Below are 22,749 nucleotides of genomic sequence, written 5' to 3'. Positions count from 1 at the left end.
GACAGAGCCCCCCCGGCAGGCTATCGGAGTTAGAGGACTGTTAGCCTGTGTTACTATATCACACTGAGGTGTGAAACCAGCAGAGAAACAGCCTCGGCATTTGCTAAATATATAGACTATAGTCTCCTTATATGTTCTTACAGCTCGTGCTGTTCTGCTAGTCTTCATTACACGCACTTTTAGCTATTTAATGACCAGAACCCGCACACCCCTTTCCCCTTCCATGTAATAGGAAAACGCGAATTTGTGGTCTGTTTCAGAGCTTTATCGGTTTCGATCGATTTTGCCCTATAACCAGGGCAATTTAATGAGGTAGAGGTGATCTTCTTTGCTACTTGTCACAGGACTTGGGGTTTGTGATCTTTTCCCACCAAGCAGTACCAGTAAATGTTTGGGAGTGGTATATTTAAATGAGGCCCTTAATTGCCCCATAGGGCTGCAGAACACAATGATCTCGGCACAGACACATACATCCTTGTAAATAAATACATTTGCGACAAATACATACACAAATGCTACCATGATGTCTGGAGAGGGGATCTGTCTTTCTGTAACAACCTACTGGGCTCACTGGGACACGGTTCTGAGACAGGCAAAACACATCCCTGATCTGGTAAGTTGTTTTTTTCTGGCTTCGTTGTGAAACTCCAATAATCACCCCAACTGCAAAGCCCAGCAGGGAAAAACACCAAGCATGAAATGTCATAATGTAATGAAAACATAACAGTCTAAGGTCTAGAAGATTGTGGTAATAAAGAAATACAACAGTCATGGATTGCAGATGTAGAGTGTGAGCTATGTAGGTCAGTGTAATTAACAGACTCCGCCATTAAGGTCTCACAAATACTTCTAATATTCTGCATATAATGCATTATTTTAGGAAACTTTATATTGCATTCTCTAAACGTGTATGCTCTTCTACATCTTTTCTTTAATAAAGGCAGGTGTATTAGTTACCATGAATACTGTGCAGATATCCGAGGGAAAGGAAAATTGCAACCAATGCGTCTCACAAACCGCAAAATTACATAAAATAGCTTTTCAGTCCAGTAATGCCATGGCTGTGATGCCCAATCTCGTGTGCTCTGAAAGGATTAGAAGCAACAAAAGCCTTACACCATTTTGAAGAAAGATTCCACGCTACTGTGGGGAATTTTTTGCTCAGTTATGAAATCTGCAGATATCTGTTTCTTCAGGATGAATATTTCTTATATTGGCCCTTGGATTGCTGTCTCTTGAGGTTATCTTTTTCTGTTGTGTGGTTGGTTTGGGATTTTTGTTTGTTTGTTTTGCTTTTTTTTAAAGAAAAATAAGAGTTTAGATGGTGTTCTTTGGTTTAGCGTGTTTTCCACCATACCTGTGGTAATTTTGAGCAAAGTGTGTGTGAAGTCATTAAGGATGAACTGGCTGTCCCGACAAGTGAAATCTTAGATTTAATTATTTTTTGGGAACGTTGAGTGGAAAAACAAGAAGAAATCTCTTAGCTTTCCTATGATGGGGTCTCTGCTATTCCTACTCTGCTATGAAGTGAGGATGAGAAGATTAAACTTCCCGTTCCTGCTTTACCTGAGCTTTTTGCTATATACGGGGAAAAGATTTGGAAGAAAATAGCACAAAAAAAATTGGCAAATAGTGTAAATGCAACCCCAAATTTACTGAGGAGTCTTGGTCTGCTATTTTAGCTGAGATTATCATCACCTTCAGGACTGATCTCTCTCACTCGTTGTAGGATCGCAGAGGGGAGGGGGTTGGATAAGTAGCTATATCGTGTATTTTTTTGGCCATAGGGCAAATGCTCCTACAAATTATTTCCGGTAACATTATTCCTGCATGGTAATTCCGATAATGTTTAGCTTGCACAAGCAAGAAAATACATAGTTGATTATGCAGGGAAACATGAACTAAGCAGCAAAATATGTATTTTGTGATGATTTAGCAGTCAAGAATTTCAGAAGTTGCCAAATTCTGTTAGTAAAGACAATGCTAATTCATTAAGGACCTGAACAAGTGCCTAACTCAGACTTTCTTAAAATTACTCCTGTATTGAAGGTATCTTGCAAAATTATTCACAGTATCAAAGTTTGTGACAGCAAATCTTTTCCTTGTCATGTGTTGTCACCTGAAACGAAACTCTGCAGCCATGTAATATGCAGGATATCAAGGACGTGAGTCATAAGGAATGAAATCAGAGTGTAAAATTAACATGCTCAAATTATAGTGTGTTAAAACTTTTGTGTTATTTACTTATTTGCAAAAGAGAAGGAATAAAGCATGGGAACTAAGGTCACTGCTTGCATCCAAATAACAATCAAAAGCACTTCAATGCCTGCACATTATTGTGGTTCCTTTAGCAGTTTGCCCAGTTTTTCACAACATTTTTAACCTAGTCAGTAGTAAATATCTCAAAAGCTGCCTTAAATGTTAAAATGTGTACCAAATTCACTAAGATATTGTGTTCCTAGTCCTGATACTAGATTCAGTATATTGTCATCATAAGGATGACTGAGGATGACTTTTGGGGTTTTCTGGGTTTTTTTTTAGTTTTGCTATGATCTTGAATTTGGTGTTGATATATGTTTGAAGGCCCTCTAACAGCAGGATATGGATTATCACAGGGGGAGCAGAAAGCTTTTACCAGTTTTGGACTTTGTTGGGATAGGGTATGTCATGTTTGGGGACACTGGCACAGGCAAAGGGAAGTGTCACCTCCTTTGTTCTGTGGGTTAAAAGAAAGCTTTTGAGCAGGGCAGCAGCGATGTTAAGCTCCTGGATACTTGTTCTTAAAAATATTTTAATTCAATCCGTCCCTTTTGCCAACCTGGCTGTCGTACTATTAGTAATCAAAGGCTCGAGTTTTGCCAGGGTAGATGATTGTACAAAGCAAACGTTTAGCATCGTGTTTCCGTATTGTGACTCGAAGTTGTGCACTGAAATTGTGCTACTCGCAGCTCATGCTGTGCGAGCCTGGGAAGCCACCCAGTCAGAGAACAGCAGCAGTACTGCGTAACTTCTGTAAGTTGTAATTGACCTGATGGAGACTGCGAGTATTTGCAGCAAACCTTTTACGAGCTGACTGCACATCAAGAATAATCCTCCAGATAATGAGCACATTTGAGAATCTTGCTAACTGTTCACGGGCAATTTTCAGGCAGATGTCAAATGAGTTCAGCAGCCATTACTCACCAACTGCAATATTTTGCCAATATTTTTGGAACACTGAGAGGTTGTTGATCTTTTTCTTTCAAGAAAGCCCATCCTATGTAAGTGCAGTTGCATTAATGTAACTAGATCACAGTGGGCACGCGTGATAGAAACCACAGCTCTTGAAGACTGGCGTGTTGCCATAGTTGTAATCCATACCACGTCGCTATTTACTGCTAAGGCATAATGTAGGTGCTGAGCAGAGGCAGTCAGGATGCTGAGCCCTGGGGATGATCCCAGGTGAGAAGCCAAGGAAGGCCACAGCTGCTCATCCTGACACCCCGGAGCCTGTTAGACAGAGCACGACTGAGTCAAATTAACATTCTGCATCTCTGCCAAAATGTACCTATTCCTTTCCCTGAAAAAAAAAGAAGTAATGCAGATGCTAAATTATTTAGTAAATGTAGCAAACTCTTCTCGTTTTCCCTGAAGAGGGATTTTTGTGAGTTTTCTAGATCATGGCTTTTATCTGTATATAGACCAAGACACTGAAATGTCTTCACCATTTATGAAGTCCTTAAATTACCTAAGGAAAAGACTGTGATTATTACTGAGTCTTGTTGAGAAGATAATTATCCTGAACATTAAGAACACATCTACAAAGAAATCTGGGGATGCTGTTATGTTCTTTGCTATATGTTTTCATCGTAATTTCTTGAGGAAATTCTGGACAGATGGCATAGGTGATTTAACAGGAGATTGCAAGCTCCTCTCTGGCAACTTCATTTGAAGATTTCTTAATATTCCAAATGCTTTTTCTGTGCCTGGGTGTAATGGACGTGAAATCAAATCAGTGCTGCAAAGAAGGACCTTCCTCTCTAAAATATGTGGACAGGGACTGTAATAGATGTAGGAGCCACAGTCTTGGGTTGCGGGGAGGAAAGTACAAGCATTTATTTCTGGTCCATGCTTTTTAGAAAAATCAGTTGTTGTACTTTGGGGAATCCCAGCTGTCATATGTTAAAAGAGGCTGCCTTCCCTTCTCTTCCTTCAAAGGCATCAAGAACAAATATTTTCTGAAAATCAAGCTATGTTTTAAGCTATGCTGTTTGTACACAGAGAATCATTCCCTGTTCACAGAAATATTGATGATGGGCTTTACCCTAGGTAGTATCTGAATGCAAAAGCAAGTATTTGCACAAGCGATCCTTTCATACTAATAGTTCTCTTTTCATGAATGCTGATTTGTAAATGGTTTATGCTGTATTTCATCACTGAATCGATGAATTGATCTCTGGAAATAAATTTGGGATTTATAAATTATTTTTCAATATTTACTGCCTGCTCTTAATGTGAATGAAAAGTAAGAATGACCGTTCTAAATCGTATATAGGGAAAATGCAAGTTTTAGAATTTCCAGTAAATGTGCCCATACTACCAAAACTTTTCTAACCTTTAAAGAGCTACTGCAGAGTCCTTTAAGAGTTAAGCTACTGTACGTGAAAGCAAATCTGTGTATGAGTGACTTTTCTGTATTTTCCACTTTATATTTTTTCAATGAATGTATCTCTAGAAAAAAAGGATTTTCTGTTCTTTTTCAAGAAGTGCTGAGACAGCCTATATAAAACAATTAAACTATTTTTATTGCTTTTTTTCTCATGCTTAAGAATGAATTATGCACCTATTTTTTTCTCAATGAAATAATTTGCATGTTGAAAAGTAAACAGTTTCCACCATGACTAAGCTGTGAAGTGCAGTTTTCACTTGCAGAAGATCGAACAGTTGAAAGAAATACTTAGGAATATTTGGATCAACACAAACGTCAGATTTACCATGACTGAGGGGACTGGGATAAGCTACTGGTTAGGAAATGTGAGCTTGGCGTGAAGGACCATTCCTTGGCTGGCAACGTACGGAGGTGGGATCTCAGTGTTGGTTTGAGCTGCCTTTCTTTCTGACCTGGTTTGTACATCAGGAGCTTTGTAGCTATAAATTCCCATCTACGTTTTGCAGCTCAGAAAGCATTTTCTATGCAGAAAATATTTCCCTGCTTTCTCTGAGCACAGACTTGAGAGCTGCTAGGTTGGCCACACACTGTTCAGTGATTTTCATACTCACAGAGCACCCCTCAGGGAGTTGGGTGATAGAAATCAGCCTCAGTATGATCAAGGAGTAGCTGCCTTCTCTTGTGGTGACTAGGCGCCTGGTCTGGACCAGATGTGGCTACGTGGGGCTTCTGTAGCTGCATTTGCTTCCTGGTAAATCTGGCTTTGAATAAAACTGGCCTTGGAGAACCCCCTGTACTGGTGCTGGAGGACAAAGTGGTGATAGATCAAGATTCAAACTTGACCAAATTGGACACTGTACGTGTCTGGGGTTGGGTATTTCATAAGAGTAAAGCATTCACAGTTGGTTTGCTAATCAGAAAAAGAAAAGTATGAATTTGTAAAAACTGCTATTCATAGGAAATTGAATTTTTTTTTTTTTTTATTCCACTTGGCATGTCTCAACATGACATTTTCAGTTGCCCTCTTACTGTTTTGGTCATTTTTTTAAAAACATCTCTTTCGGTCATAGTCACTGTATGTTTGTGACAGCCTCGTCTTCCCTGAAGTCTCCAACAGTGGTATCACACAACTGACTCCATGTGGAAGGAGGTGAAAGAACGGAGAGGACCCTGAGGACTATTTGTATGATGACTGGGTTTCTAAAGTTTTAGCAAACTGGCTATGCTTGGTCAGATATCAGCCTGGAATAGTTAATAGCTAGATTTTACTCAACTCAAAATAATATTAAAACTTGGGACAAGCCCACCAGCAGTTCTGTCTTGTTACATTGCTGTTGCAAATGATTTATCTGGAGCCAGTGCGTGCTGCTACATATTCTTTGAGCTAACTAAGGGGGAGAGAAAAGAAATGAAGAACAGAAACTGAAAGAGCAAAATAATTTTAAGCAGAATTCTTTTTCTTTTCTTGCCTTTTTCTTGCCTTTTTCTTTTCTTATTATTTTTTTCTTTTAAAGTTGCCCAGGAGATGTCAAGTGTCAGATGTGTGCATTTTTTCCTATGACTGCTTTTCAGAAACAATTTTAAAAAACACTTTGTGACCTCATGTTGTGATAGGTCATTTGTGATTACATCAATCATGTCCTGTTACAGCAGTAACGTGTAAATTGCATCTCAGTATGGTTATAAACTGATGCAAATAACATATTTCATTTTGGGTTACCATAGCCACAGCCATTATTTTCTTTAGCTATTGTGCTGTGCTCTATTGTGAAATTTCACAGCGAGGTTCCTTAGCTCATGTCACAACTGAATTGGTTACAATATTTTGCATCTAATGAAAGTTTAGGACAAAAAAAAAAAAAAGAGGCTTTGAGTTGTTAAAAAAAATTTCAAGGGGCAAACCTTTAGAAGTGCTTTAACAAAATCTTTATTACTTGTGAAACAATTTTACATAATTTATTACCAGAGTCAATAGGTTAGATTACCTTCAAGTAATAGTGTTTGAAATCAAATAACTGCTGTTCTTGCTTTAACCTTCTTAAATCTCACTATTTCATTTCCTTTGTATTCACAGCGATGCCTGTGAAATGGTGGTCTGGGTTATGACACCAAGAATAGATGACAGTGGCCTTGATTATATAGCTGCCTACCCTAGCAGCACTGCCATTCTCAATTAATCTATGTCACAAAAAGGAGGAGTAACAATTATGTGAAGACTGGAACACCTGAAATCACACTTTACAGTGTCTGTGGTGATGATAACTCATTGAACTGGATAATGAATCTACTTCCCATAATTCACATGTTATCAGGGGCATTGGAAGAAAAGTACAAACAATTAAAACTTTTGGATTTACTGGGAGAAGTTCTAAAATAGTTTTGAACCTGCCCACTAAGGTGTCTGCCATGATGCTTGGGGAACTTTACTTTTAACTTTATCAAAACCGGGGGCACTTCAGGCTGGAAACATTGAATATTACTATGTATAAATACATTTTTATAAACTTGGAGGGTAGCTTTTCTTCATAGACAGTTACTGGAGGGATTCTTCCCTATCTCAGATGTATCTGTATGATACCTATATTTATTGTAATTGTTATATATCTTTTACCTGTGAATGACGGAGAGATTTTTTTTTTTAAAAAAAGGCTAAAAATTAGCTAGAATTCACACTATTTTCTCATTGTGAACAGTGAGTTCAGGTGATCATATAATAGCATAGCTCAAAATTTTTGTGCTTAAGAAAAAACATTAGATATTATCAGATGCCAAAGGAAATTGCTGGATGCTGTGACACTGTGGCTACATGGGCACTTTCCCCTCCCCCTCCGAAACTATTCACCATGTTGAAGAGTTCCCAGAGCCTTGCTTTGTCCACCCAAGAACAGGTTGCAGTTCAGGTTTTTTCATGTTTGCATTACAGTAATTAATGTGAAGCTATGTTGTGAAGCATTTGTCACGGTAAACTATTTATAACTCAGGCTTCAAGTTTCTAATTCCCTTTGTGAAGTGGTTGTGATACATTTAACACAAGCTGTTGCTTTCAAAATTGCACCTGTCTCTCACGGAACTGTAACATTAAAAAAACCCCCCAACCAACCAGCCAAATGACCTTTGCCTTCAACCTGGAAAATATGGCCCATACTTCAGCCAGATGACTACTTCTCAAATATGTGAAAAACCTTTCCTAGATTTACACATTTTTCTTTTTTTCTTTGGTTTTTTTTGTTTTGTTTTGTTTTGTTTTGGGTTTTTTTGTAATTGGTTAATCACAGTTGAGATTCCCCACTATATAGGAACTTTTCTGAGCATTTATTTCTGATGGCATAGTCTTAAATCTGGCAGAGACAAGTAACTGCAGCTCTAACACAGCCAGGTGTTGGCTGCCTGCAGCTGGCTGCACCCCATCCCCTCCAGCTGTTAGGTTTTCCTGGGATGCTCCCCTGACATCTCTCCAGCTGTGGTACTGAGCCCCTGCAGTGCCGGTTGGGCTTTCCAAAGAAGTTACTTTCCAAAAGGACTATCCCTTCTCTGTAAAAGTGGGATTTGCTTCCTCTTTGCACCGAAAGGAGCTGGAATGACATTTTATTGGCTTGGCCGTTTGCCTTAACCACATGGAGTGGTGTGTTCCTGCTAAGGACCTGGTGTAACCATCAGCTGGTGTACACGCTCGTGGGCCCGCTGACCTCAGTGCAGCTTAGTCCAGCTGAGGGCCAGCACTTCTGGCTGTTAGCTATATATGATTGCCTTTACAACGAAGACTGGAAACACGTTTCTTTTCAGTTTGTCATAACTAAGAGGTAGATGGGGTTTGGCTCAAACTTAAATGAAAACCTGCTTTTACTGGGGATTGAACAAGAAAAATTTCAGCTGCAGAAGAGAGCATTTTTTGCAAAGCTATTAACATTTGAGAGCAAGGTAGTGTCAGGCTCTTTAAGCTAGCACATATGGAGCATTTCACAGACATGACCCTGTACAATTTGTCAGAATTTAGTTTTCTGAAGCTTGCAATTGAAAGGACCATTGCACAACATTACGCTTGCACATTCATAGAACATACACTCAACCCAAGAGGCCCTTCCCCTTGTGGCAAGGATTTAAAAATGGGCTCATAGTAACTGGAGTTTTTTGGATGAGTCAAATAAAGGAGTGCATGCTGTAGTAAACTGGTGAATATATATCCTTGTGAATCCACAGTACTAAATTTGTCCTCATTCTTCTACGATATTTCAAAAGTGCAGCAAATTGTGTCCTCAGCTGAGACATAAGTTTGAAAAATACTGTTTGGGATCACAAATGGGTTGCTGCCTCCTTAGCTAAACTGCAAACCCACTCTGGGTTAGCAGCTATGCCTTCTGAGTCCACTTTCTTCCCCAAAAGAATGTTTCTTTATTTTTGCACTTTATTCCCTTTACGAAAAGTGTGAACGTTGTCTATTAGTCTTAGTGAAAGAAACTTGGGTGTCTCTGGAGAAAGCAGCCACTTAACAGCTTTTCCATTTGTGCTCAGATCAGATTTTAACCTGAGCCCTATGAGAGTTGTTGTAGGCAAAAACTGAGGAAGTTTTCTCACAAACTGTTATTGATGAACAACGGTTCATGAGAATTTCTCAGTTAATAACTCTTATCTCCCAGCTGGGCAGGGTATGGCTGATAATCTCGGGTATCTAATAAAACTGCAGGAAGAACTGCATTCTGGTAAAGTGTAAATCTGAATTCCTATTTCAATTCACTTTTATCACTTATGTCATTAGAGATGTCCTTCATGTGTACTTTTAAAGTTTTCACTAGGGAGCATAAATTTCAAATCCTGAAGAACTGTGTGAGTAGTCAGGAATACTAACTGATTTCTTACATCTTTTGTCTGTGAGCCTTCCTAATTAGGGGTATTTGCAGTGACCGGTAACTAGGAAAATTGCTAAGCAAACTTCTTCCAAATGTGTGTGTGTGTGTGTGTTTGTCTTTCTTTCCCTGAACATAACAGGGCCCGTTTCTGAAGGCTCATTATGCTGCCAGCACATTTTGCTTTCTCTTTCTCCTATTGTGACCAATGAAGCGTAACCATTGCAATTGTGACTTCTCAGAATAATTGGAAACTCTCCAGTTGGTTTCTCCACCTGTAATTGTGTTGTCCCTAGTGGGCTGATGTAGGTGTAAATGTAGACTCATTGTCTATATTGAAGGATTTCTCCAAACACAGGCAAAGTAATGCTATGTAAAGGATGGCCTTAAGCATATTCAGAGTTGAAAAGCAGGGAAAACAGGCTTCCTCCTCCTCCCAGCTTGACTTTTACTCAGACTCTACTGTGTCATGGGTAAAGCATGCGATCACAGTGCTGCTCTGGAGAAGATTATGCAGCAACTTGTACCCAGCATTGCTCAGTGCTTTCTGTTACTCTGCTTTGGTGTGTTTCACCATTAGCATCACTGATGCCAAGGATGGCTGTCTGCCTTGACTCTAATGCAGCTCAACAGACAAAATTCTCTTTTTATCACCCACTTTTCTTTGGGACGTGTTGGCTTCTGCTTGGATAGGAATATAATGCACTACTGATAGAAATCAACTTTGTGAAGCAAGAAACAGTAAATATATTCTGTCACTGTGCCCAAAGGGAATCATATCATACCTTAGTTATCTGTGTATTTGAGGCCAAGCCTTAAGGAGAAAGAGAGTACGTGAATATACAGTGTAAAAATATAGATTGCTTCTCTTAGCTCTCCATCTGTGGACCTTCAAGAGCTTTATAAACACAAGCTCACTGAGCAGCTGTATACCCGAAGGAGGCGGGCAATACAGTAATAAAATCTGCCAAGCAAGTTAAGGGTCCGAATCTTGATACAGCCTCAGGGTTGTAAGAATTAAACAGAGCGGTTTCACAGAGAGACATTCTTCTGGGAGATTTTTTCTTATAGAAGCAACGTAAGATCAAACCCCTCTTTTGATCATTTTCCAGACTTTGGGGGTGCTTACTCTTTGAGTAGAACCAGAAGAGACTGCTATATAAATAACATGAACTCAGACCTTCTCTGGAGGATGGTGCTTGGCTCATAGCGTGGCTGGAAACAACAGGGCTTCTCCTGAGCACGTTTAAACTCTGTGCAGGTCTCCCTTAACATCATAAACCCTTCTCTTGCTTTCAGCGATCTCCTTTCAGCATTATTTTAATCTGAGAGATCTCTTGAACAAAGGAGATTTTAAAGCAGTCTGCAATCTGTGGTTCCATTTATTTCCCAGCTATTCTTATATCAAAGGCAGCACGAAGCAAAAATGATATAAAATGCAGTAAAGCAGCTGTCAGGCCAACTGTTGTGGGATCACAGAGGCCATGGGAGGAACACTGCTTTGCTGTGTGACTGAATAGTTGACGTGGGAGTCCCTTAGATGACACAGCCAGTGTCTCCTCTGGCGCTTTCCTATCTAGCGAGGAAGAAGGTGTGCTCTGACTCACCCTCCTCATATGGAAAAAGCCAGGAAACATGAGGGTTGATGCAAACATCAGTAACGCTTTGTCCTGCTTGGGAGAAAATAATTGGTTTCCTGGCTCTCTCATTCAAAGCAGGGTAAGAGCTGCTGGAGAGGCAGGGGGTGTCTGGCTAAACCCTGCCACCGCGGTACACAGAGGAGGACACGCGATCCTGCCGGGGGTGCGCGGGGTGAAGCCTCCCCATACTGTGTAGTTCAAGGTGGGCGGAAGACAAAAAATCTCAATGTACAAAATTTCAAATTATTCTCTAAAAGCCTTTCTTGCTGGTGATGCAATGAAGAATAATGCCCCATGGCAAAGGGACGTAAATAATTTCTTGACAGTTGCTTTTGGCTGTGTGGTAACAACGTAACTAAGAACTGCCCAATACTTTTAAAGAGAACTTCATTGTTCTATTATTCTTTCACGCTCTTAAGAAAAGCACTCTCTTCCTCTATCCTTTTCTTTGAACAAATTAATTTGCCAGTCTGTATAGCTCAGAGTGCACGTACTTTGCAAAGATGCTGCCATCTGCCATTTAGTTTCCTTTCTAAGCTGTGATCTTAGACATACATTTCGGGGAAAAGGAAGCCAAGTGGTTGAGTTTATTTTCCCTTTGTGTGAACAACAATGGGAATAATTCCAGAGCCAGGCAGCAAGGCTGTCTGAAATGCCAACTGCAAATCACCTTTTCAGCGAGCCATTAATTCATTCTGTGAAAAACGTGCACAAACTGGAGGAAAGAACTCCATTTTAATTCCTCCCCCTGTCCACCGGCTGGATCAATTACATTCCAAATAGGAAGTTTTTGAGATGATTTATGTCAAATTATTTTTTTTTTCTTTTCCTAACCCTTATTTCTGATCACCTCCCCTCCCTCTCAGCCCCTTGCCACACATGCCTCCTGCAGAAGATGGGGGAGCGGTGGAGGCTGCTGCCGGGCGCGTGGTGGGGCCAAGGCTGCCAGGAGGCAGCCCCTCGCCCCCAGCCGGGACACAGCCCTCCCTGCAATCAGGAGCCCCTTGGTGGCTGAGGGGGATTAACAGTCCCTGCCGGCGGGCAGGAGGAGTGAGAGGAGGAGGAAGGGGGTTGCTTTGCCCCTCCTTGGCTATTTGTGCCTTGTCTTTGGATATGGGTGCTGCAGGGGCTGAGAAATACTACATGAGATCAAGATGGAAAACATTTCTTTGCATCTGCACCTGGGAAATCAGAACCACAGCATGTGTGTGTAAGTCGGCACTGCCACAAAACCACCCTCGCATTCTTTAATACTTTATGATTATTTTTAGTCGGGTCCGTTCCCCAATCATATTTGCATCAAGGTCACTCAAAAGCCTGGATCAGCACAGCTAAGGGGCATCTTCAGCCTGAAGCAAGAGGATGGGGCAAAATGGTGCAGACCTATTTTCGTGGCCACACTTCTGCCTTAAATGATCATCAGAGAGCTGAGGGCTCCCCTTGTTTCTCCAGGGACTATAGCAGTAGCCCCAAGGTTTCCTTACACAAGAATAAGACCAAGCAAACAGCTCCTTTCTTCCTCTTGCAGTATTTGGAAACAAGTAATAACCCAAAAAGCCTTACCTATTAAATATTGAGGTTTAAATTTCAGTGATGACTAGAATGTTTTGGAAACTGATTCAAGCACTTCTTGAGAATTAAAAAAACCCCAACTCTCCCTTTTTAAATTTGTTTTCACAATACCTAATGATTCTTTGTATCCTTTGTCTCTCCTGAGGTCACTTTGAACTTAAACTGGAAATTTAATTGGATTTTAACAGGAAACTTGTTCATGCATATAACAGCTTTAAAGGGCATGAATAGTATAGTGTTTGAGAACGTGCTGCTATTTGAAAGATTGATGTGATTTTCTGATTTTGACGTAAAATGAAAACATAGTGAGAGGCTGTCACAAGCCTCTGAATCAGCCAGATTCTTTTTAGAAACTGAAGACAGCTCTTGGCTCAGGTAGGCTATTCTCCCACACGTGCCTTTGCCAAAACAGAGTGTGTGTGTCAGGGCTTTTTTGCTGTTGTTTTTTTCTCCAGCTGGTGTAACGAGGGATAGACTGCTTGTTGCTTGCCAAGGGTTGTATAATATTGTGGCAAAATGCAATCCCAAGCTGCAATTTTGAAGGCAGCATATCAATCACTTACTCATCAGGTTCCTACACTTCTTGCGTGTAGGGTCAAATCTCTGTCATCAGGCCAAACCTATTAACAAGTTTCATCCAAATGTTTTGAGAGTGATGAAATTTGGTATGTTTTCACTCCAAATGTCAGTTAAAGTGTCCACTGTTAGCAAGGTAATAGCCAATATGCAGATAATCCTTTTTTTTCTTCTGTACCTCAAACCTAAGTCGCTAAATCCCTCAGGTCAGCTAAAAATAATCGTGCTTTGGGTTTGCCTGTGATTTTTCTCTATAGTACATCTAAAGTAAAAGCAAGAAGTGTTTGCTGTCACAAATTATTTACTTCCATGGCTGTGATTAAATAATTTATAAGCTTTCGGAACACACCTTGTGTTTGGGATTTTCCAGGTAACTTTAGAAAATAACTTCTTGCAAGTGAATGAAGTTATAACAATAAATAGAGATAAAAGCGAGAGAGGATAGTTTTGCAGCTAAAGGATATATAGTTTTTCACTGGATTGATCTCTGAGCCTTCCTCTTGTTGACATTTGTCTTGAAAATAAACCTGATATGAATTGCACCTTCACGAGGTAACAAAATGGCAGAACGAGCCACCTTCTAGCTCTTGGGTGTTTGAGAGTGATTAAACACATCTAGGAAAAAAGTTACCCTGTGAGAGTGAAATGTGCACACAATTCAGTTACTGTAATCTAGAAAGCCTTCAATATGGAGAGGTTTAGAGACAAAAACAGTTGGGGGAAGTCAATCATCTCTGTCATCTTTCAGCTTTAACTTCTTTATTTGTCATAAACACTTTTTGTTATAGGAACTGTGTTCATTCAATCTCACAGCAATCCAAGATAGCTGGTGGTGACTTAAAATTAGTGCACTGACTTTTATGATAATAAAAGCAATTTCAATATGGTAATACACTGCCTTTTAAAGAAACCACTACAAATAGTTTCTCCCACGTAGCAGGAGAGAGCAGGATATTGAGTTTTTAAACACTTCAGAATGACAGCTTGTATGAAAAACACGTGTAAGAAGATTGCTTTGCCATGAACTATAAAACACAGCTAAAATCCTCCAAAAAGCAAGAACTGTTTTTAAGAGTGATCCGACGAGCTAAATAAGAGTAGGATTGTTAATTTACGCTGTCTCAAAGGAGTGTAGATGAGATTTTCAGCACCTTAGTGATGTGACAACAGACAAAATCTACAAACATTCTTTAGGTGCCCTATAAGCTCTATTTGGCCCACCAAAAGGATTTTCTGCCTCAAGCAATACCAGATTATTATCCTGGCTGGCAGGAAACAACCTGTAAATTATAGCTATATCTGGCACATATGGAAGAAAAGCCATCCGACGGTATCATACATGAAAAATGGTTTCTCGGTTGCCTTGGTCAAGTAAGTAAAAGTTTAGACGTATCATCCTTTAATTTGAGGAATGATGAAACCAGCAGTGACAAGAACAAAACTGCAAGTTTCTAAAAGTAGATATATTGAATTGAGAGGTAGGTCATTTGTCAGCCACCCCTGTAGATAAAATAAAATAGAAGACAAAAAAGTTTGCTCTGTATCACAAAGCCAGAGACTGCAGCACAAGATTATGTATTCTAGGGCATCTACCTCTCTCTGTGTACACCTCTAGAGACACTGAAGAGGGTCTTAAATTTCAGCGTGCTCCAGCATCTCAAGTTCTGGAGGGAGAGAGAGGCTGCAGAGAGTTGTCTTTATACAGCTGACATCTGTAGCCTCCAACGTCATCCATAAATTAGGCCCCTATCAAATAACAGTGCCCCTAGGCATCTGCCATTTAAAAACTGCCCTACAGAGGGAATGGGCAATCTTCTGCAGGATAGATTATGCATTTATAGTCCTCATAAGAAACCATAGGTACCAAAACAATTAAATAACCTCTGTTGGTGGATCTCCTTTAAGTCTCTGAAAACCTGCCGAGAGACGTGAAGTTACTTTTGCAGTATTTTTAAGATGTTTAGCTCCCTCAAACATGCAGAAAAGGAATATTGCAGGGCATTTCAGTTCTGCCTTTCTTCTCCATTTGACAGTTGATCTCGAGTGCCCACATAGCCTATTAAACTCATTTTGTTATGGCTTTAGTATTGACATTTGAGATTAAATGCCAGGGAATGAAAGAATTCTTTTTAAGGACTATGACTTTTTGTTTCAATACAACTTTGTCAGGACCACAAGATTTTAACAGCCTGCTGTAGCGTGTTACTTTAATCATTTCTTTCTACCTAGGAAAAATACCTCTGATTAGCACAGCTACTATCCCTTTGTTACAAGGTTTTTACAAAATTTGGCAGTGTTAATACAACTGAACTTAATGGGAGCTGTGAATGCTTGGCACTATCTTGTTCCTGTTTGCAGTGCTCACTTATCTCCTCTCATCTGATAAGCCACAAAGCAGGATAACTCCTTTACAGAAAGCAGTGGTGAATCTTGGTGCTACAACACTCAGTAAAGGATGTTTTTTCATTGTTAAACTGATGTTTTGTGCATGGTATTCTCACACACCCAATCCTCATTCAGTCTGAAAAAGATGAAGACCGGAGACCGGGGATGCTTTACAGGCTGGCCTGGGAGCACCCACCTGGACTGCCCTCCACGTGGCCAGCAGTGGTGGTGAGCACAAAATCCTTGTGTCCGGAGGTCTGCTTCAGAGCCAGTGCCTAGAGGTTTTGCCTTTCACATTGGCTCTGGGGCAACAAACCAGCAGAACCAGGGAGACCTTATAGCAGCCTTCCAGTACCTAAAGGGAATCTACAGGAAAGATGGGGAGGGACTTTTTATCAGGGAGTGTAATGATAGGATGAGGGTAGCAGTTTTAAACTGAAAGAGTGTAGATTCGATTAGATATAAGGAAGAAATTCTCTACTGTGAGGGTGGTGAGACACTGGAACAGGTTGCCCAGAAAAGTTGTGGATGCCCCATCCCTGGAGGTGTTCAAGGCCAGATTGGATGGGGCTTTGAGCAACCTGCTTTAGTGGAAGGTGTCCCTGCCCACGGCAGGGAGGTTGGAACCAGATGATCTTTAAGGTCCCTCCCAACTCTAACCATTCTATGATTTTGTGATCTATGTTAAGGCCGGCCTTTAAGCCTACTTCTGTAACTTTCTACCAAAACTCCAGGAGAGTCCATGGAAAGCTTATATTGGATTTGGTAGCTATCGGCAAACTAAAGATGTACCACACACATCACTATTTTTCAATACTTTCAGCTGGCAGAAAGGTAAAATCATGTAAACTCTATTTTTAACTCTCCATAGACAGAATATTCTGATCCAGTGCATCCTAGAATGACCTTTAAATACTTGGTACTTTCTCTGAAATTATGACAGTAAAGGACAGATCTAAGGTCATTTATAGATATTATGGATTTAGTGAAGACTTCAGAGTGCTTTGCATGTCTAGTGTTAGTCTAACACTAATTTAGAGCTTAACTCACCTAGATGAAAGAATTTTCATCAAAACTATTCTGGAGAATGCAAGAATCACTTAATTTTTGTATCTTAAAACTGCTGCTGTGTGATCAGATGCTTTTGCAAACTTAAAGCATTTATAGAAAACAGCTTCTTTCTATCACCATCCCCAGCATTATCACTTTTCTAATTGGACTTAAACAATTCTTATTCCAGAATAAACTACTTCTTTTACTGTTACCTGCTGTGTAATAGATCACTGCAGCTTGCATCTGCTTCACAGAATGTGTTGGTGTGTCTTGTTAGACTGAAGGTGTCAGAGAACACCATACTTGGCACTATTTGTTTCAGGTGTGTTACTGCACTTCTTTCCTCCTTGCTCTTTCTTACTGTGACTTGTTCGTTACTTCCAAACTGGTCATGTAAAACTACTCTGGATCGGTATCTTTAAAGCTCCCTATGAATGGCCATGTCCTTGATCTCTATGGTGGATGAAGTATTTAAACAATGATGGAAGCAGTTGCAGCACAGTAATTGCGCTAAGTTTTCAGAAGTCAATAATGATCTTAGTTGCTACAGGTTTAGGGTAGCGTGAATGTGATTGTAGATAGCATCATATTTTGGTATGCTTCGTGAAATAAAATTTTCCAGTTCTGTGTCTCATTTGTAGAAGTGGTAGGGCACACATAAGTTTAAGTTAAACTTTTTCAGCATTTTTTCATGGTCTGAAACAATTCTAAGCTTTCAAAGGCAATGAGTGGTACAAGAGGTGCTCGTGAGGTGTTTATATTAATTGTGATAGTATGCAGCCTAATAATACACTTTCTGCTCTCCTGCTTGATGGAAACTTTTTCTTGATGTCCACTGGATATTAAGCAATTTAATGACTTGATGAGCAAGAACAAGGTGATTGCAGAAGTACTCTCAGCCAGCTAAAACTGAGCATGCAGCTCATTTTGCTGGTCTGCATTCTGTCTAAATGGGGCATTTAATTACAGGCATCACATTTGGGAGGAGATCTTTGGTTTGCAGCGGATGCCTGATAATGTCATCTGGAGTTTCCTTCTTCTGCCCTGAACAGATGGATCTTGTATTGAATGTTATAGCAAAGACTTTGCCCGAGAGTTTGCCTGAACAATGTAGTTGTTTGTATCCCAGCGTATGAGACCTTCAGGGAGCAAACCTAGCCCAGGTATCTATCGCTCAAGTCGCTAGAAGGACCCACAACTTGCGCGCAGCTTGGAGTGCGGTGTTTTCTCAGTGGCTAATGACCGGGGTTTGGGCCAGGACTGTGGCTATCTTTCCTCTTGCTTTTGTGAGGGTTATTGCGATCTGCCTGGGCCTTCCAGTGTAAATAGCATTTACACAACCAGTGTTGTCAGAAGTTACTTGAGGAGATCCTTCCTTTCTGCTGCTTGTACTTCTCTCCGCTCCAAGATCATGTGCACATACAGATGCTGTTTCTAGATACAGTTTTGACATTTAAATCTATGTATAAGTCTCAAGCTTCTTCTTGTGCTACTGTTGCTGTCATCTCCATTTCTTCTCTACTGGGATGGGTCTTGTGATGTTTGTGATCTTATTGTTGCTTAGTCTTTTCTTGAAGGTCACCCAAAACAGTATTAAGTACTTCTGAAATGGTTCCACAGTATGTTTCTAGTATGTTTTCAGGCCTGTTATGATTTTTCTGAAAGTTTTTTGAGCAGAGCCCAAACTGGTATGTTAGAGTCCTAAGAAATAGAGCTCTCTACTATGACCCCTGCATTGCCTCATCTAAGGCTAGTTAACTACTGAACATCTGCAGCCTCCTACCAGGGACATATAGCAGCATCTGATCAGGGGACATGTAGCAGCATCTGATCAGCAGCAACTTCATGGCCATTGACTCCAAACACGAGAAATCCAGTATGTCCTCTGAGGAAAGGCTAATTTACCGAGGTCATCTGAAAGTCCTGCTGATGCCTGGTTTTCTGTCTCCTCTGCCTATAATTGGCCTGGGCAGCACATACCTGTTTATATCTAGCAAAGTGCAATGTTTTATTTCTCTGCTAAAGGTTATGCTGTTTAACTGATTAATTGTTCAGTGCTGACAGACTAGATTTAGCAGTGGCAGCTCTTGATTTTAAGAAGATGCAGCGCATTGACTTTGTAACTGCAACATCTGGCTTTTCCTATTTTAACATATGATAACATTTAAAGAGCTAGACTGGCTTCTGGGATTTTAAATACCAAATGGGAATTTTATATTCCCTGTACACTGTGTGATATCCTGTAAATACTGAAAGAAGTGGTGGCTAACTCAAAGAGGACCTGCACTTTTCAATTCAGAGACGATTCTGCATTCATTTCTATTGCTACTTTTAAAATTCGCATTATCACCTCTGTCCTGTCACCACTCTAAGCCTCGTCCATGTCCAGCATGTCTGCTTATGACTTCTATAACACTCTCTTTAGGAGCAGATACCGCATTCTTCTTTTGTTGGCACCGTGGTAGGAGTTAAACTTAAGAAGTGGCAGTAAGGAACCAGGCTGTGCCCAGATCAAGATTTTCATACTCTCAAGCATTGTAATATAAACACCATTATTTTAAAAATAAATAAGGTCTTTAGAGTCTTTACTCTGTATTAGAAAACCAACAATATAAAACCCAAATAGACTACAAACCAAATAAAATTTTTAAAATCCTGATGATGGACTTTTGATGCTCTCACATACAATTCGACTCTGTTTTTTATTCTGTTATCTGTTATGATTTACAGGCAGCACAGAACCTAAAGTAGTCAAGATCAAGTAACTCTCAAATTCTAAATGGCGGCTAAGCTGCAGCAGCCACTGCACATCCAGCTCCTGTGTGTCAACTGATACATCTAGTCTGCAGTGGGAAGAGAAATAATCTGTTTCTAATGAAAGGACTCTTTAAGATGGATGTTGTCAGTAGTGGAGGTGCTGAGACCCATGTAAGAGGAAACATATACAGTCCAGTATAACAGCTCATTAGATAGTTGCAATAGTTGTTGATCGGTGCAAATTTCATATTTTCAGGCTTTAGCTAAAGATCTGCATCTCCTTTAATGAGGATATTGCTTAAAGTGGTGGGAAAATTAATGAACAAAATTTTGATATGAATGGAACCCCAGAAGTCATATTAATTTAGATTTGAACATGTTCAGAGCGAAAACCTTGTTTTAATTTTTAAAATTAAGCATTTTAAAAGCTTTGAAATATAAAGCTTAAATATATCTTATTTTTGATTTGTCATCATGATTAGAAATGTAAACACTGATTAGCTGGAGAAAGCGTGCCTGTTCATTTGAGATTTACAGCTCACTACTGCAGCCTCAGAAATTAAGATGCTCATCTGAGGTCCAAACCTTTAAATATTTGTTTTTGTCTTCTAATGTCTAAGGACATTCCTTTGAAAATACCAGATCACATAAACTGCATAATTAGCACTGAATTCCCTGTATAAAGAACAGTAATCTAGAATAATCAGACTATAATCCTCATGGTAAATCTGCTGCATAGCCATTAAGTTATTCTAGTGTCATACAGTTAAGTGATTAAAATAAAAATGGAACTCGTGTTATCTGACAGTTTCAAATTGTGGTTTTGATGAACAATATGAAAACAGGAATAGTGAAAGAAGAGTTTTATATTCCTCCTATTTCGCTGACCTTCATTCTTATTTCTAGCTTTTCCGCTCAAATATCAAAAGATCTAGTGTAATAAAGGATGACAGGAAGCACATCTGACAAAACTATCGCTTAAGTCTTGTTGAATAAAACATTCAGTGGAAATGCTTCTTAGCGCCAGCAGGTTAGCATTAAAAGTGTAATGGTTTTAAAGGAAGCCTAAACGTGCCTCTGACAAATGACAGCTCCAGCTTTTAAAATTAACGTTTGAGATAAAGACGCTGCTGAAGTTATCAAAAGAAATGTACCCAGCAGTTGTCTAATGCACATACTCATGACAATACTATTTGACTGTCAGAAAATCACCTGCATTGGTGATCAAACCCTGATGATGCTGGCACATGTTATGGAAAGTAGAAGCCCTGGTCATATTGTTGGTCACATAGCCAAGGTTCTTGCCATACTCTTTTATACAAAAAGTTCCCCTCTCAAATTTCTCTAGCGTAGTTTTAGGGATCCGCTTGTCTGAGCTTTGAATTAACTGTTGTTTCCATTTTCTTAAAAAAGAAATCAGAAAAAATCAGCCTATTTTGCTTATTTGTTTTCAGCAATAACAGTGCTAAATACTAAAAATACTGAAGGCTTATGTTTTAGCTAAGCTATTCTGGACAAAATTCTCAAAACTACAGATACATGTTAAACTCTAATAAAAGAGTGTAAATTCCAGGCAAGTATGTGGACATATCTGCACATGCTTCTTCCCACATGCAGTTTTTGCATACCAGCTTTGAAAAAACATGGACACGGTACAAGCTGAAGTTGACTTTTGCTGTGAATTAGTCAGTGTGCTTGCGCAACTTTTCTAGCATTCCCAAAGCCAAACCACCAGAAAATATTGTCTCATTCAACCTCCGATGCCATTAGAAGAGCCTCTTCTTTCTGAATGCAGAATACTTGTTCTGTGTTTTACATAATATGTTCAATTACTTTGAATTGCTATTAGTATTATTGCAAATTGAATTGAGGAATACAGACTTTTTTAATGCTATATCCAGACACTTAAAATACAGGACGACTAATATGGGCTCCTTGCCATTATTTATTGCTCAGGCAGCATTCAAGGAAGATAGGGGTCACGGGAATGAGAATGAAGGTCTCCTCATCACTCGGTTTATATTTCTCTTGGAGAAAATATCTTTCTGGGAATCATTTTTCCTCCACTTTTCGAAAAGGGAGATCAATAAAACCTGGAAATTTGAATGTAGATTTCAAAGAGCTATGTTTAAAAATGCGAAATCCAGTTCAGCCATCAGGCAATACTGGCCCAAAGTGCCTTTTGTTTTCTTTCTTGATATCAAAGCTTCAAGATAAAATAAACAGAACATTGCTAAAGTTGATAGATACAGTTTTAGATTTAGAATTCTTTTAAAACTTCAAAAGAAAATGCCTCATTTTTCTCTTAAAAACTCTGGTATCAGGTAATTATCTAAAAGTTGGGCTATTTCTTATTCAAAGACATTTCTGGTCTCATTATCCTTATGCAGACACAACTGCCATTGGAATCATCCTGAACTTTGCTTCTGTGACTTGTATGGGTTTGAACGAGACGCTGAGATTTCCAGGAGAGTCATTGTTACTCTTTTTATGCTTTGCTGTATCTTCCATTACACTCCTCCTTTATTGTGGCAAAACTACTGCCCAGGTTTCTTTTGTTCCATCTATTCATTCTTCTTTAAGAGAACAAAGATAGAGGAGGAAAAATATCTCTATATCAAAGGAAATGAATATTTGTGTCTCAGGGAATACTTCCTTTTAAAAGTTCCTTGAAAAACTGCAATAAAAGAAAACCTGAGATATATTCTGGGTGGGCTGTGGTGTATAAATATCTGTATTTTGACCCAATCTGTTTTAAGCAAGTCTATTAACAAGAATGTAATTCGTTTGACTTTTACATTAGTATAAAACAGCAGGCAAATAAACTAGATGCTGAGTATATTTAAATTATAATTTCTCCTGGCAGTAGATCATATGATCATATGGTGAAATAATTTTTCCCTCTCTCTGCCTTCTAACAACCTGCTGTTTCTTGCCCCCGTTGTCATCAGAAAGTTCTTACAGACTAAAATATACGAAATAAAGCAGACATTAGCCCAAAAATAGATGCTGCTACAATAAATGCTCCCTATCACGGAGTGGCCTGTACACATAGGATTTCCAGGGTGCAACAAACTTTGTTCAGTGCATTAGATGTCCCTGGGAAAACTCTTTAGAGGAAATGAAACAACCTCTATGCACTGAGAGAATTCATTCAAATATGTGAGAACAGACAAAAGTCTGTAGTGAGAATACAGCTTCTTCTTTAACATCATCCTTGCATAGAAGATAAGCTTGGAAAAGAAATTTCTTAGAACTCTTGGAAACAAAACATGTA

This window comes from Vanellus vanellus (assembly GCF_965231255.1).
Source record: "Vanellus vanellus genome assembly, chromosome: 5".
In the NCBI taxonomy this organism is placed as follows: Eukaryota; Metazoa; Chordata; class Aves; order Charadriiformes; family Charadriidae; genus Vanellus; species Vanellus vanellus.
Note: the sequence above shows the minus strand (reverse complement) of the source record.